This window comes from Carassius auratus, chromosome 36 (genome assembly GCF_003368295.1).
Source record: "Carassius auratus strain Wakin chromosome 36, ASM336829v1, whole genome shotgun sequence".
Lineage (NCBI taxonomy): Eukaryota > Metazoa > Chordata > Actinopteri > Cypriniformes > Cyprinidae > Carassius > Carassius auratus.
In genome coordinates, this window is record NC_039278.1 from 15,883,890 (window position 1) to 15,897,390 (window position 13,501).

Consider the following 13,501-nt stretch of genomic DNA (forward strand, 5'->3'; position numbering starts at 1 on the left):
CAAAGAAAACAATAAACATATCTGTGTCAGAAGTATCTGGATGCTCAATGAGAGAAATAAAAAACTGACTGGATCTGAAGTGTTGTTGTTTTGGTGTTGTTGGCTCCTCAAAGAACCGTTTAGTAAGGTTCTTAAAATGAACATTTTTAGTAAAGAGAACATTTTAAAATATCAGAAGAAAAACTTATTTTGCTATAGAGAATGAAATGGAAAGGTTCTGTGGATGTTAGAGGTTCTCCATGGAACCATTTTTAACAGTTGTTCCTGTGATGTTGGGACAGCACTGTGCAATAATGCTGCACTATTGTTTAAAAAATCAGTGAAGTTCCTCCTGTTCATAGCTCTATTGAAATAAAACAAAGCTGGCACAAACCTAGAACAATATTAAGTAAGTGAAGTATTTACATTTAATGAAGTACCCAACATTTAATTAATAAGCAGACACTTTTAACAAAAAGTGACTTACAGATGAGAGCTAAAAAAGCAATCAAAACCAACAAAAGATAAATAATATATAAGTGTGTCAAGTCATGGTTAGTCTGACGCAATACCCTAAATGCAAGCCATTTTAAAGATAGAAAAGTAGATAGAAAAGAGATAAATAGATATAGTTAGTTTTAGAAGGTCAGGTTATTTTTACCATAACAATTAAAAAGAAGACAAGTAGATAAAGAGTAGATAGTGTTAGAGGGTTATTTGTTTTTTTTACTAGCATGAATATATTAGTACATTAAGGTATAATTGTTAAAACAGCTTGCCATAAACACATGACATGGCTTTTCCCTTTTCTGTTTCACTTTCAGTTGATGCATAGTCTGTGTATATAGGGAGTGGCAGTAATGATCAGACACAGATCCATACCTAAAGTAAACTGCATGCTGTTCTTGAGCCACTTGGATTACAGGTGCTGGTCATATAATTAGAATATCATCAAAAAGTTGATTTATATTACTAATTCCATTCAAAAAGTGTAACTTGTGTATTATATTCATTCATTACACACAAACTGATATATTTCAAATGTTAATTTAAATGTTTTATTAAATTTTTTTAATTTTGATGATTATAACTGACAACTTAGGAAAATACCAAATTCAGTATCTCAGAAAATTAGAATATTTTGAAAAGGTTCAATATTGAAGACACCTGGTGCCTCACTCTAATCAGCTAATTAACTCAAAACAACTGCAAAGGCCTTTAAATGCTCTCTCAGTCTAGTTCTGTAGGCTACACAATCATGGGGAAGACTGCTGACTTGACAGTTGTCCAAAAGATGACCAATGACACCTTGCACAAGGAGGACAAGACACAAAAGGTCATTGCAAAAGAGGCCGGCTGTTCACAGAGCTCTGTGTCCAAGAACATTAATAGAGAGGAGAAGGGAAGGAAAAGATGTGGTAGAAAAAGTGTACAAGCAATAGGGATAACCGCACTCTGGAGAGGATTGTGAAACAAAACCCATTCAAAAATATGGGGGAGATTCGCAAAAAGTGGACTGCCGCTGGAGTCAGTGCTTCAAGAACCACTACACACAGACGTATGCAAGACATGGGTTTCAGCTTCACATTCCTTGTGTCAAGCCACTCTTGAACCACAGACAGCGTCAGAAGCGTCTCGCTTCAAAAATAACTGGACTGCTGCTGAGTGGTCCAAAGTTATGTTCTCTGATGAAAGTAAATTTTGAATTTCCTTTAGAAAGTCTGTTTCTAAAGTCTGGAGAAAGAGAGGAGAGACATACAATCCACTTTATACAGGTCCAGTATAAAGTTTCCAAAGTCAGTGATGGTTTGGGGTGCCATGTCATCTGCTGGTGTTGGTCCACTGTGTTTTCTGAGGTCATCATGCTTCCTGCTGCTGACCAAATTCATGGAGATGCAGATTTCATTTTCCAACAGGACTTGGCACCTGCACACAGTGCCAAAGCTACCAGTACCTGGTTTAATTGGCCAGCAAACTTGCCTGACCTAAAGCCCATAGAAAATCTATGGGGTATAGTGAAGAGGATGATGCGATATGCCAGACTCAAGAATGCAGAAGAGCTGAAGGCCACTATCAGAGCAACATGGGCTCTCATAACACCTGAGCAGTGCCACAGACTGATCGACTCCATGCCACGCCGCATTGCTGCAGGAATTCAGGCAAAAGGAGCCCCAACTAAGTATAAGTTTTGGTCTCTTTTGAAAGGTGACACTGTTTAGGAACAAACCTAATAATCACTGTCACGAGTCTTACTGGTGACACACTGAAAAGGGGGTGAAAAAAACACACCGTCTACATTGTTATTCTATTTATTTTTTTTGTTACAGATGCCTGCAGATGAGTTGTTGTTTGTCACAAAGTTAAAGAAATTTATATCCGTCACATTTTACTACCAAACCATTAGGTCAAAACCAGAAAATGCTTTTAATTCAAAATTAGTATTGTTGTTGAGCAATACATATACAGAATTATACTTTAACAATGTAAAACAATGTTTTATAATATTTTAGATTTATAATTTTACAATTGTTGAGGTGTTTATTTAATTTCAGAAATAATATTTGTATTTGGTTATGCAGATGCGTTTCATTAGTTACTGCCAACTCAAGTTTAGACCCAACAATTGCAAAGATTTCAGATGATGACTTCTTTGGATCGACATACAAAACTGTCAAATGTTATCTTTATATTTTAATTATTATAAGCTTAAGTTATAATTGCTGAATAACATGTTTGCTGTGCTTAACTGAATAGTGTTAACTAACCTTATAGCATGTTATAGTATATTTTAATATTAAATAACAATAATAATAATATAATAATAATAATATTTAAACTAACATTAGCTTTCTAATCTTTTTGTATTCTGTTTTCTTTTAATTTACTATACAATTGACAAAAGCAAAAAAAGACCTAACAATGGCTTACTCTATTATTTTTGTATTCTATCGGTTTTCTTTTTATTGATAATATTATTTATAAAACCCTTGCTGAATGTACTGTGATAAGATAACCGAGACTTGTTATAGCACTTGTGTATCATTGATCTTTTGTTGATTTTGATTGCTTCAATCATCCTCATTTGTAAGTCCATTTGAATATAAGTGTCTACTAAATGACTAATGTGAATATATTACTGCCATATGAATATTAACTTGATCTGTATCTGATAACAATACTTCCTACAGTAATTGTAAAATTGAAACAAGAATTAATAGTATGGCTGCTTTGAAACATAATGTATTGTGAAAAGTGCTACACAAATAAACATTTATCAAATGTTTACTGATTTCCTCTTCAGTACTGTCATTCCCAGTGTAACTGTTATAATATGTTCACAGGACTTTCTGGAGACTTTTAATATCTGCATCAGTCCTTTTGGTGGCCTAATCTCTTTAATAACGAGATTGGCAACTGGCAACTGATTTTTTAATTATTCTTTAGCTCGGGTTAAACTAATTAATTTTATTTGGTTGGAACAGCAGCTATTTGTTTCTCTGTTTAGAGAACTAGGATACAAAACTAGGATTTACACAAGCTCCAGTCTGGATCCAGAACACCTGAGAAAAGATGATGCTGACCCTCAGAGGACCTCAGATGATGCTAACCCTGAATCAACAAGCAGAACTAACAAATATTGCTACAAGTGTGATTGCATCATATAATAATTGCTGTTAATAGTGTTCATCGTCTGGTTAAATATGTCTTGTATTGATGTTTCTGAAAATTTCTGTCATATGCACATAAACCGATCACCACTTATAAGCTACTAAATATTGTAGAAACATAATTTTCTGTAAAGTTGCTTTGCAATTATTTGTATCTTAAAAAGTGTTATACAAATAAACTTGAATTGAATTGTTTACATCATGTATAGAGACAGAGCACGTTTAGGCTGTACAAAACAATCCAACCATCTCCATTGACTGTGTATTACTGAAAGAAGACTTTTTGTAATTTATGATTTATAACAAAAAACCAGAACAATGCTTAAAAGTTGTTGTGTGACAAGGTTTACAGCAGACAAGCTTAAAAACACAAGAACTAAATTTTTAGAAGCTGTCAACTCCAAAAAAGCGTTTAAGGAAATAAAAAGTAGAGCACATGTTATGAGAGAAAACCATGCGCTGAGTGGATTCTACCATAAACGTTTCTGATTGGCCATTGTGTTCAGGAAATCAACAGATTTGTCTGATTGGCTAAATAATAATAATAATTTTTTTAAAAACCCCGCTGTAAATAGAAAACCAAGAAGACCGCTCTAGAACCCAAATACACACTGGATCGGTTGCCAGATCGCAAATATGTTATCTAAATCTGTTCTTGCTTCCCTAGTGGGTCACATGTATTGCATTAATATTAAGTAAAGTAAGAGGAACTCACCCAGCCTAACAAATTATTTTTTTGTTAGAAATTGATTTTATTTTAAGTAGCTAAAGGTAATTTTTTTCAAAAAGTAGTTAATGTAGTTAATTATATGATTAGAATTTCCGGATTAAATATTAAATATGCACATGTGTAACGAGGACTGACTCGGATGTGGGTTTGAATCCATGTGCAGAGTTTTATTAAGCACAACAGCACAAACAGAGGCAAACGGAGAGCAGATATTGTGGTCAATAACCAGGCAATAAACCATAGCGTCAGTCGAGATAGCAAACACATCCAAATCAGCAATCCAAAAGACAAGGTCGAAGGCAGGCAAAAGACATGCACTAGAAAACAATCCATGACTATGAAAAATGCATGGTAGAGACAGGGAAAACTGGCAATACTTTGCAACATGATGCACAAACAACATGGCTTATAACCAGGGGGGCAGGGTTTCATATTTTTTTGAGGCACCCCTGGACGTCGCCATTGGCTAGCGGACCCCCACCTGCTGTTAGCATTCCATTGACTCCCATTCATTTTGGCATCACTTTGACACCGAATAACTTTACATCTGAGGCGTTTAAAGACTCCATTTGTCCATTAATTATTAAAAAAAAAAAAAACACGAAAATGTGTAAAAGGCTCCATTACCTTGTATCTTACGTTATGGTCCCGTAGCAACAGTTTTTGTAAAAAAAAAAATAGGCTAACGATTGCATCATAACCAGCGACTCTCTTTCGCACAGTAAAGAAATTACCATATGGACAGGAGGAGAAACTCGCAGGCAATCTTTTACTGTCGATGAGGCTATTGGGGAACGTGGAGGCATAAAGTCAAGGGAGATAATTAATCAGAATACTTACCAAAATTTGCTCCTGTTCACGCTCACCTTCTCTGCAAGATTCGGTGGGTGATTCAGATTTCTCTTGGAAATCAAATGGGGTTGCTGTGTCCATTTCTTTTACTGTCTTTGTTTATAACAGGTCCAAGCAGGAAGTGATGAGAGAAAAGCGGCAGTGTTCAGACGGCTCCCTCTGGCGGTTGGATGAATGAATGGCAGATACATATGTTACAGAATACCTCCCTTTATGAACACCTTCAGGTATTTTCTGAGGCCACCCCCTTGGTCTAGGTGCAGGACGACGGGTCTAGAATGTCCTTGGCAGCCACATATGATGTTTCCTCTGGACCATAGCCCTCCCAGACCACCAGGTATTGCCACCGGCCCCCATGACACCTGGAATCTAGAATCTCCTTTACCAAGTAAGCTGGAGATCCATCAATGTCAAGTGGCAGAGGAGGTTCTCTCTCCTCAGTAGTGGGTCCGGAAGCAGGGTGGATGGGGATGCCTTTATTGGATAATTTCAAAATGTTGTAATTATGAACTTTGGAAGCAGTTGATTGGAGCATGAAAAGTGGGCGTGTTCAACCAGATTGTAGGACCCAATCATCCACCGCAGGTACTTCAGAAGGTTCCCCAGACCAAGGGAACATGGGAGGTTGATAATATAGAACACACTTGAAGGGGGTGAGTCCTGTAGATGAATGAATGAGTGAGTTCTGTTCATATTCTGCCCAAGGTAAAAAGTCACTCCAACGTTGTTGTTCCCGACTACATTAAGAGCTTAGATAACGCTGCAGTTCCTGATTTAATCTCTCAACCTGTCCATTAGTCTGGGGGTGATAGCCAATGTGATAGTGTCCAGTTGCTTACAGAAAGCTTGCAACACACGAGATGTAAATTGTGAACCCCATCAGAAACTATATCCTCTTGTATTCCATAAATACGGAAAACAGGGTGAAACAATGCTTGTGCAGTTTCCATAGCTGTGGGTAGGCCCTTTAGCGGGATAAGATGGCATGACTTAACGAAACAATCAATAATAACCAGGGAAGATCTGTAATGAAGTCCACGGCCAGGTGTGACCAGGGGCGTTGAGGAATTGGTAGGGGTTCAAGAAGACCAGCTGGTAGTTCTCATGGTGTCTTGGTCTGAGCACACACACTGCAAGACTTTACATACATAGAAACGTTATTAAAGAGATTAGGCCACCAAAAGGAGTTATGAACCATTTCTACTGTCCATTGAATTCCAGGATGCCCGGAGCTCAACGATGTATGCACCAATTGTATAATTCGTGAGATAGTGTGTCTCCACTCTGCCAGTGCTGGTTTAATTGACAACAGTTCCTTATTATCCACATCGTAGTTCCTTTCTGCGTTTGTTAGCTTTCTGGAAAAAAAAGCACAGGGAAATACTTTTCCAGGGTTTCCATGTCTCTGCAACAGAACTGCTCCAATGCCGAAGTCAGTAGCATCTACTTCTACAATGAATAGCAAGTCAGGATGTTTCAAAATTGTGGGTGTCTGGGTAGACAGAGTCCAAGATAATTTCTTTGGTTTACCCTTAAGCAATGAGGTTAGAGGGGCTGCAATGGAACTGTAGTTACGGATAAACCTCCTATAGAAATTAGCAAATCCCAAAAGACGAGGTCAAAGGCAGGCGAAAGACACTAGCAAACAATCCTTGACTATGAAAAATGCTTGGTAGAGACAGGGAAAACTGGCAATACTTCGCAACATGATTCACAAACAACATGGCTTAGAACAGGTGCAGGCAGGAAGTGATGAGAGAAGAAGCGGCAGTGTTCAGTATTCGGGAGACGGCTCCCTCTGGCGGTTGGATGAATGAATGGCGGATGCTGATGTTACAGAATGAGAAAAAATTAAAAAGGGTTTAGGCATAAAAACAAGTGTAATATTGCTTTAAATTGATTTTTTCCACACACAAAAAAAGAATAAATAAATAAATAAATAAAACGTTTTTTGTTTAACTTAATTACAATTTTGTTTTTGTTTAAAAAAATAAATATCATAACTTTTTTCCTGATTTATGGAAGAGACCCACCAAAATGTCATTCTGTGTAATATTCATGTCAGGCATATTTACAACAAAAATCAATTAATGACATATCAGCCCAAATACTAATTAGATGTAATTTTACATTTAAAAAATGTCACTATCCTAGGATTTGTCCATTTGTCAGTAATATTTTTGTACTAATTAAAGCACAATAAAATTTAATATGCTCCTGTATTCTTTTATATATTTTAATATGTACACGTCAGAATAAGCATGTATTGTGATAAGCAAAAATATTGTGTTACACTGAATGACAATCTAACATTATTTCAACCAAATTTTGACATTTTATTCTCTAAAAAGTTATTTGAAATGTTAAAAGTTCACTTTACTTGCATTTAATGTGCTTTCTATGGACATAAAATCACTTTTGTAAGTTTCTTTTCATGCAGACATCTTATAACGTCTTTGACCCACATACATAAAAAAAGCAGATATAAAATCTTCCAAATAAGATGCAAAATATACAGTAGATAATATCAAAACATTTATTTGAAGGGTATTGGGTGGGGCATGGGTTGAGGATGAGTCAGTAAAAAATTATTCATTGCAGGTCTTCTTGCTTTTTCTCTTTCACTTTCAGTTGATGCTCTATATATAAGGAGATGCAGAACTGACTAGACACAGATCCTGCATCGGTCCATCAAAGACCTACTGAGACTGAGAACTTGTGGCACCCTAAAATGTCTGAAAACTGACCATTAAGCTATAACGGGCATGATGGAAGTGGTAAGTGAATTTAAATAGATGGTCTATATTTATTGACATTAAAAAAACTTTTGATTTTTTTTTTACATTTACATAACACTGTATGTATGTCTAAATAATCCAATCTCTGTATATGGAATAATTAATGTTTGACATATTTAAAACATATATGAAATGAGTTTTTAAAACCAACGTGTTACATTTACAATGTTGTAATGTTCAGTGACAAATAATAAATTCATATAAAGTGTGTTTTTTTTCTAAATGTCTGTCTGTATGCACTGCATTAGAGCTAATTTGTTTTATTTGCAGATGATGACTCTGATATACCTTCTATCAAACAATTCCACCGTGAAGAAGATGAGAGGGGTAAGTGTATTGTAATAGCTGGTCTGTATTCACTGAAACTGACTTTGCATAAACTCTAAATTTTAGCATTTTTTTGTTAATTTCATTTTATGTATTTATTTACTTCTTACTTTTCTCAATGCAGTTTGTGATATGTTTCTAAATATTCCCAAAAAACAAATGTTATATATTAAATAAAAAATATAGTATTACTAACACACTATGAAGATGCAGGCAAACCTCAGACTGAATCACACCAAATACAGAAATATTCTCTCGCAAGGTTGAGTAAAACCAAATTTTTACATTTACAATGTTTAGTTCAAAATGGCATACATTTATATAAAGCTTTTCGAAACATCTGTGTCTGTTTACACTGCATTAAAACACATCTGTTTCTTTTGCAGATGAAGAATCTTCTACCAAACAGACGCAGAACCGTGACATTAATGAAGTCGCAGAGGCTACTGTAAAAAAGCCAAAAGCTCAAGATATGATATCTAGAATTAACACGACTGACAGATTGAACAGACAACAAAATACCATTCAGGTTGGCAATTATTATGTTAAAAATGAATCTTATTTTTCAGATTTGACAGACTTTAGATTATTTGCAGAAGTTGCACAAGCAGGACGAGCTCGTGCTGAATACAGCATATTTGAGGCAGAAACCAAAGGTCCAAGCGCCTCAGCTGGTGCTGGAGTCAGTCCGGTTAAAGTCGAAGCAATGGCTCGAGCTGAAGTCGCCAGTGCATCAGCTAGTGTCGGTCCAGTTGGTGTGAAAGTGGGACTTGGATTTGACACGGGTGCATCTGCTGGTTTGGATGGGGTGGAGGCCAAAATCCTGGGAACTGGATTCTCAATTGGTCAAAAAAACAGCATATCTGTTCTGGGTTCAGAAGCATCATGTTCAGTCATGTAGTCATAGAGGTATTAATTACCTTGGAATATTGATGTGTAACTTTTTACTACTGAACCATGAAGAAAAAATAATAATAATTGTAACCAGTTATAAAGCATAATTAGTACCGTCATTGATTTATAATACACAGAATTATACTTTAACAAAACAAAAATAATGTTGTTTTCAGATTTTATAATTCTACAAATGTCACGACTTTTGTTTTCATTTCAGAATAAATATTTGTATTTGATTATGCATGTTTATGGTTATTGCTTTTCTCTTCAGAGCTGTCATTCCAAGCTTTTATGTTAAAATAATGTCTTCACTTTGGACTTCTGCATCAATCGTAGAAGTCACCAAAATATCTTACATGCAAAGCATATCATTAAAGGAACAGTGTACCAAAAAAAAATTATTTTCATGACATGGAAACTGATTTGTGCTTTTGTTTCATCTAGATTGGATTATTGCAACTCATTATATTTGGGGCTGTCTAAAAACCTGCTCTCGGGTTGCAGCTAGTACAAAATTCTGCAGCTAGACTGTTGATGGGCACAAGGAAATAATCCAGTATTTCTCCGGTGCTGGCGTCTTTGCATTGGCTTCCTGTTGATTTTAGGAAATCAATCAATCAATCACCTTTATTTATATAGTGCTTTAAATAAAATACATTGCGTCAAAGCACTGAACAACATTCATTTGGAAAACAGTGTCTCAATAATGCAAAATGATAGTTAAAGGCAGTTCATCATTGAATTCAGTTATGTCATCTCTGTTCAGTTGAAATAGTGTCTGTTTTTATTTGCAATCAAGTCAATGATATCACTGTAGATGAAGTGACCCCAACTAAGCAAGCCAAAGGCGACAGCCAGTTCTCCTCTGACCAGACGAAACCAGTAGTTCAGTTCCAGGCTGCAGCAAAGTCAGATTGTGCAGAAGAATCATCTGTTTCCTGTGGTCTTGTACTGGTGATCGTCTGAGAAAAGGTCTTTACAGGGGATCTGTATCTGGGCTCTAGTTGTCCTGGTCTCCGCTGTCTTTCAGGGCAGTAGAGGTCCTTTCTAGGTGCTGATCCACCATCTGGTCTGGATACGTACTGGATCTGGGTGACTGCAGTGACCCTCTGACCTGGATACAGACTGGATCTGGTGGCTACGGTGACCTCGGAACAAGAGAGAAACAGACAAATATTAGCGTAGATGCCATTCTTCTAATGATGTAGAAAGTACGGTGTTATGTGAAGTGTTTCCGGTTCCGGTTCACCTAATTAATGCAGCCTAAAAATCCTTTAACGGATTTGGATATTAAAAGCATATTAGTATGTTATGTGTATGCCAGGTTAAAGAGATGGGTCTTTAATCTAGATTTAAACTGCAAGAGTGTGTCTGCCTCCCGAACAATGTTAGGTAGGTTGTTCCAGAGTTTAGGCGCCAAATAGGAAAAGGATCTGCCGCCCGCAGTTGATTTTGATATTCTAGGTATTATCAAATTGCCTGAGTTTTGAGATCGTAGCGGACGTAGAGGAGTATAATGTAAAAGGAGCTCATTCAAATACTGAGGTGCTAAACCATTCAGGGCTTTATAAGTAATAAGCAATATTTTAAAATCTATACGATGTTTGATAGGGAGCCAGTGCAGTGTGGACAGGACCGGGCTAATATGGTCATACTTCCTGGTTCTAGTAAGAACTCTTGCTGCTGCATTTTGGACTAGCTGTAGTCTGTTTACTAAGCGTGCAGAACAACCACCCAATAAAGCATTACAATAATCTAGCCTTGAAGTCATAAATGCATGGATTAACATTTCTGCATTTGACATTGAGAGCATAGGTCGTAATTTAGATATATTTTTGAGATGGAAAAATGCAGTTTTACAAATGCTAGAAACATGGCTTTCTAAGGAAAGATTGCGATTAAGTAGCACACCTAGGTTCCTAACTGATGACGAAGAATTGACAGAGCAACCATCAAGTCTTAGACAGTGTTCTAGGTTATTACAAGCAGAGTTTTTAGGTCCTATGATTAACACCTCTGTTTTTTCTGAATTTAGCAGTAAGAAATTACTCGTCATCCAATTTTTTATATCGACTATGCATTCCATTAGTTTTTCAAATTGGTGTGTTTCACCGGGCTGCGAAGAAATATAGAGCTGAGTATCATCAGCATAACAGTGAAAGCTAACACCATGTTTCCTGATGATATCTCCCCAAGAGTAACATATAAAGCGTGAAGAGTAGCGGCCCTAGTACTGAGCCTTGAGGTACTCCATACTGCACTTGTTATCGATATGATACATCTTCATTCACTGCTACGAACTGATGGCGGTCATATAAGTACGATTTAAACCATGCTAATGCACTTCCACTGATGCCAACAAAGTGTCAAACGCAGCACTAAGATCCAATAAAACTAATAGAGAGATACAACCACGATCAGATGATAAGAGCAGATCATTTGTAACTCTAAGGAGAGCAGTTTGAGTACTATGATAAGGTCTAAATCCTGACTGGAAATCCTCACATATACCATTTTTCTCTAAGATGAAAATGCATTTGATATTTAAACAAAGCGACGGAGGATGGAAAAATGAGAACTGTGTTGGGCTGAAACTAGCTAAAACACTTGCACCGTTCCTTGCGCAGCATTGCACCGGGTGTATGATAGGGCCCATTGTGTTACTACTAGTCCTCTGAGAACATCTCAGAGTTTTTGCTTTTACATGTTTGAAAGGAGTGAAATTATTTCCTGATTAAATTAATTCCATGTGAAGCCAATAAACTCAGGAACTCACACAAAACAGATGCCATGCAGCATGCAAAACCATAAAACAATAAAACCGATCTGGAGAAGAGATCTTTAAGGACAGTAAACAACACCTCATTCTCAATCTCAATCTCATTGTTCATTTATGACCCTCTTCTTCCCTCAGCTGATTTTTACAGCTGATTTGAAAACGTCTTTGTTTCTGTTCTGAGTATATAAGGGAAGTGACAAAACAATACTTTGGGAACCTGTAGTCAGAAAAACCCTCATGCAGTGTGTGAGAGTCTCTGGAGCATCCTTGTTGATCCTGGAACAACATTCCAATCAACCAATCAGAATTGATATATAACTTTTCAGGAAATATCTGTTTTAGGTTTACAATCAGGGTTAGGTGCTTCTACACCCTTGTTAATCGCATATAATTTCAAACTGATTTTAGGAATTAATTATAGGTAAAGTTAGGTTTAGGGGTAGGGTTTGGGTTAAGTCTAAATTCTTAGACAATAATGTTGATACAGGATCATCAAAAGATACTGGTCCAGGAACATGTTTTACTTGGCAAAATCAAGGCGACCCTTCAGTTTATAAGGCTCTTAATGATTTAACCATGCCATCTCTGAATGTCTTAAGGTCAGGTTTTTTTTAATCACTCATCATTAGAACCCATTTACACATGGCTTTCGATTCTGACTTGTACTTGCTCTAATGAAAATGCCATAATATAGTTCTTAAAAGAATAGTAATTATAATTATAATTATAATTGTTATAATAAGGCTAACCTATTATAATTTTTTTTATTAATCTGTACATCATTTGTTTTGAATAACAAAAGCCTGAACATTAACATGCCACAGTTGATAAATCTACAGGGAAAAATCTATTCCCTTAACAAGTGGTAGACCGATATATCACAAATGCCGATATATCGGCCGATATTTGCCATTTTTCAAATACTGGCATCGGCTGATAAGTTTAAGCTGAGAATGCGGCACCTGAGCACACACACTCTCTCTCTTGAATGGTTAAACAAAGGAATTAATGTAAACAGAAAGTATTATAACGACTGCTTATATATTATTAGTAATAGAAAGGCAAACATTATAATACTTTCTTGTTTGCAATGCTTTAAACTTTAAACTCGTGATGCATTTGCCCAATGTCATGTCATTTTACTGTGTGCTGTAAAATGATTATTATCCTCGCTTTATTTGAAAATATGATTCCCAATGCACACAAACTTCCCAAAATACGGAGTTCCCTGTTGGTTATAGTATTTACTTCCTTTTTAATTATATTTTTATTAAATATTTATTTGTGAAAATACTTTGTCATCTAAAGTATGTTTATTTTACACATTTATTTATTTTGTAATATTTGTCAAATTATTTTACATTTCTTAAAGGGGGGGTGAAATGCTATTTCATGCATACTGAGTTTTTTACACTGTTAAAGTTGGATTCCCATGCTAAACATGGACAAAGTTTCAAAAATTAGGTTGTAC

The 13,501-nt window shown here is 36.1% G+C and overlaps 1 long non-coding RNA gene across 1 annotated transcript; it reads left to right on the top strand.

Moving 5' to 3' along the window:
- The first annotated feature begins 7,915 nt into the window (after nt 1-7,915).
- On the top strand, nt 7,916-9,361 carry LOC113055711 (uncharacterized). The gene is made up of 3 exons (XR_003277565.1): nt 7,916-8,006; nt 8,298-8,354; nt 8,741-9,361. It is a non-coding gene; the product is annotated as an uncharacterized LOC113055711 (long non-coding RNA).
- The last annotated feature ends 4,140 nt before the right edge of the window (nt 9,362-13,501 follow it).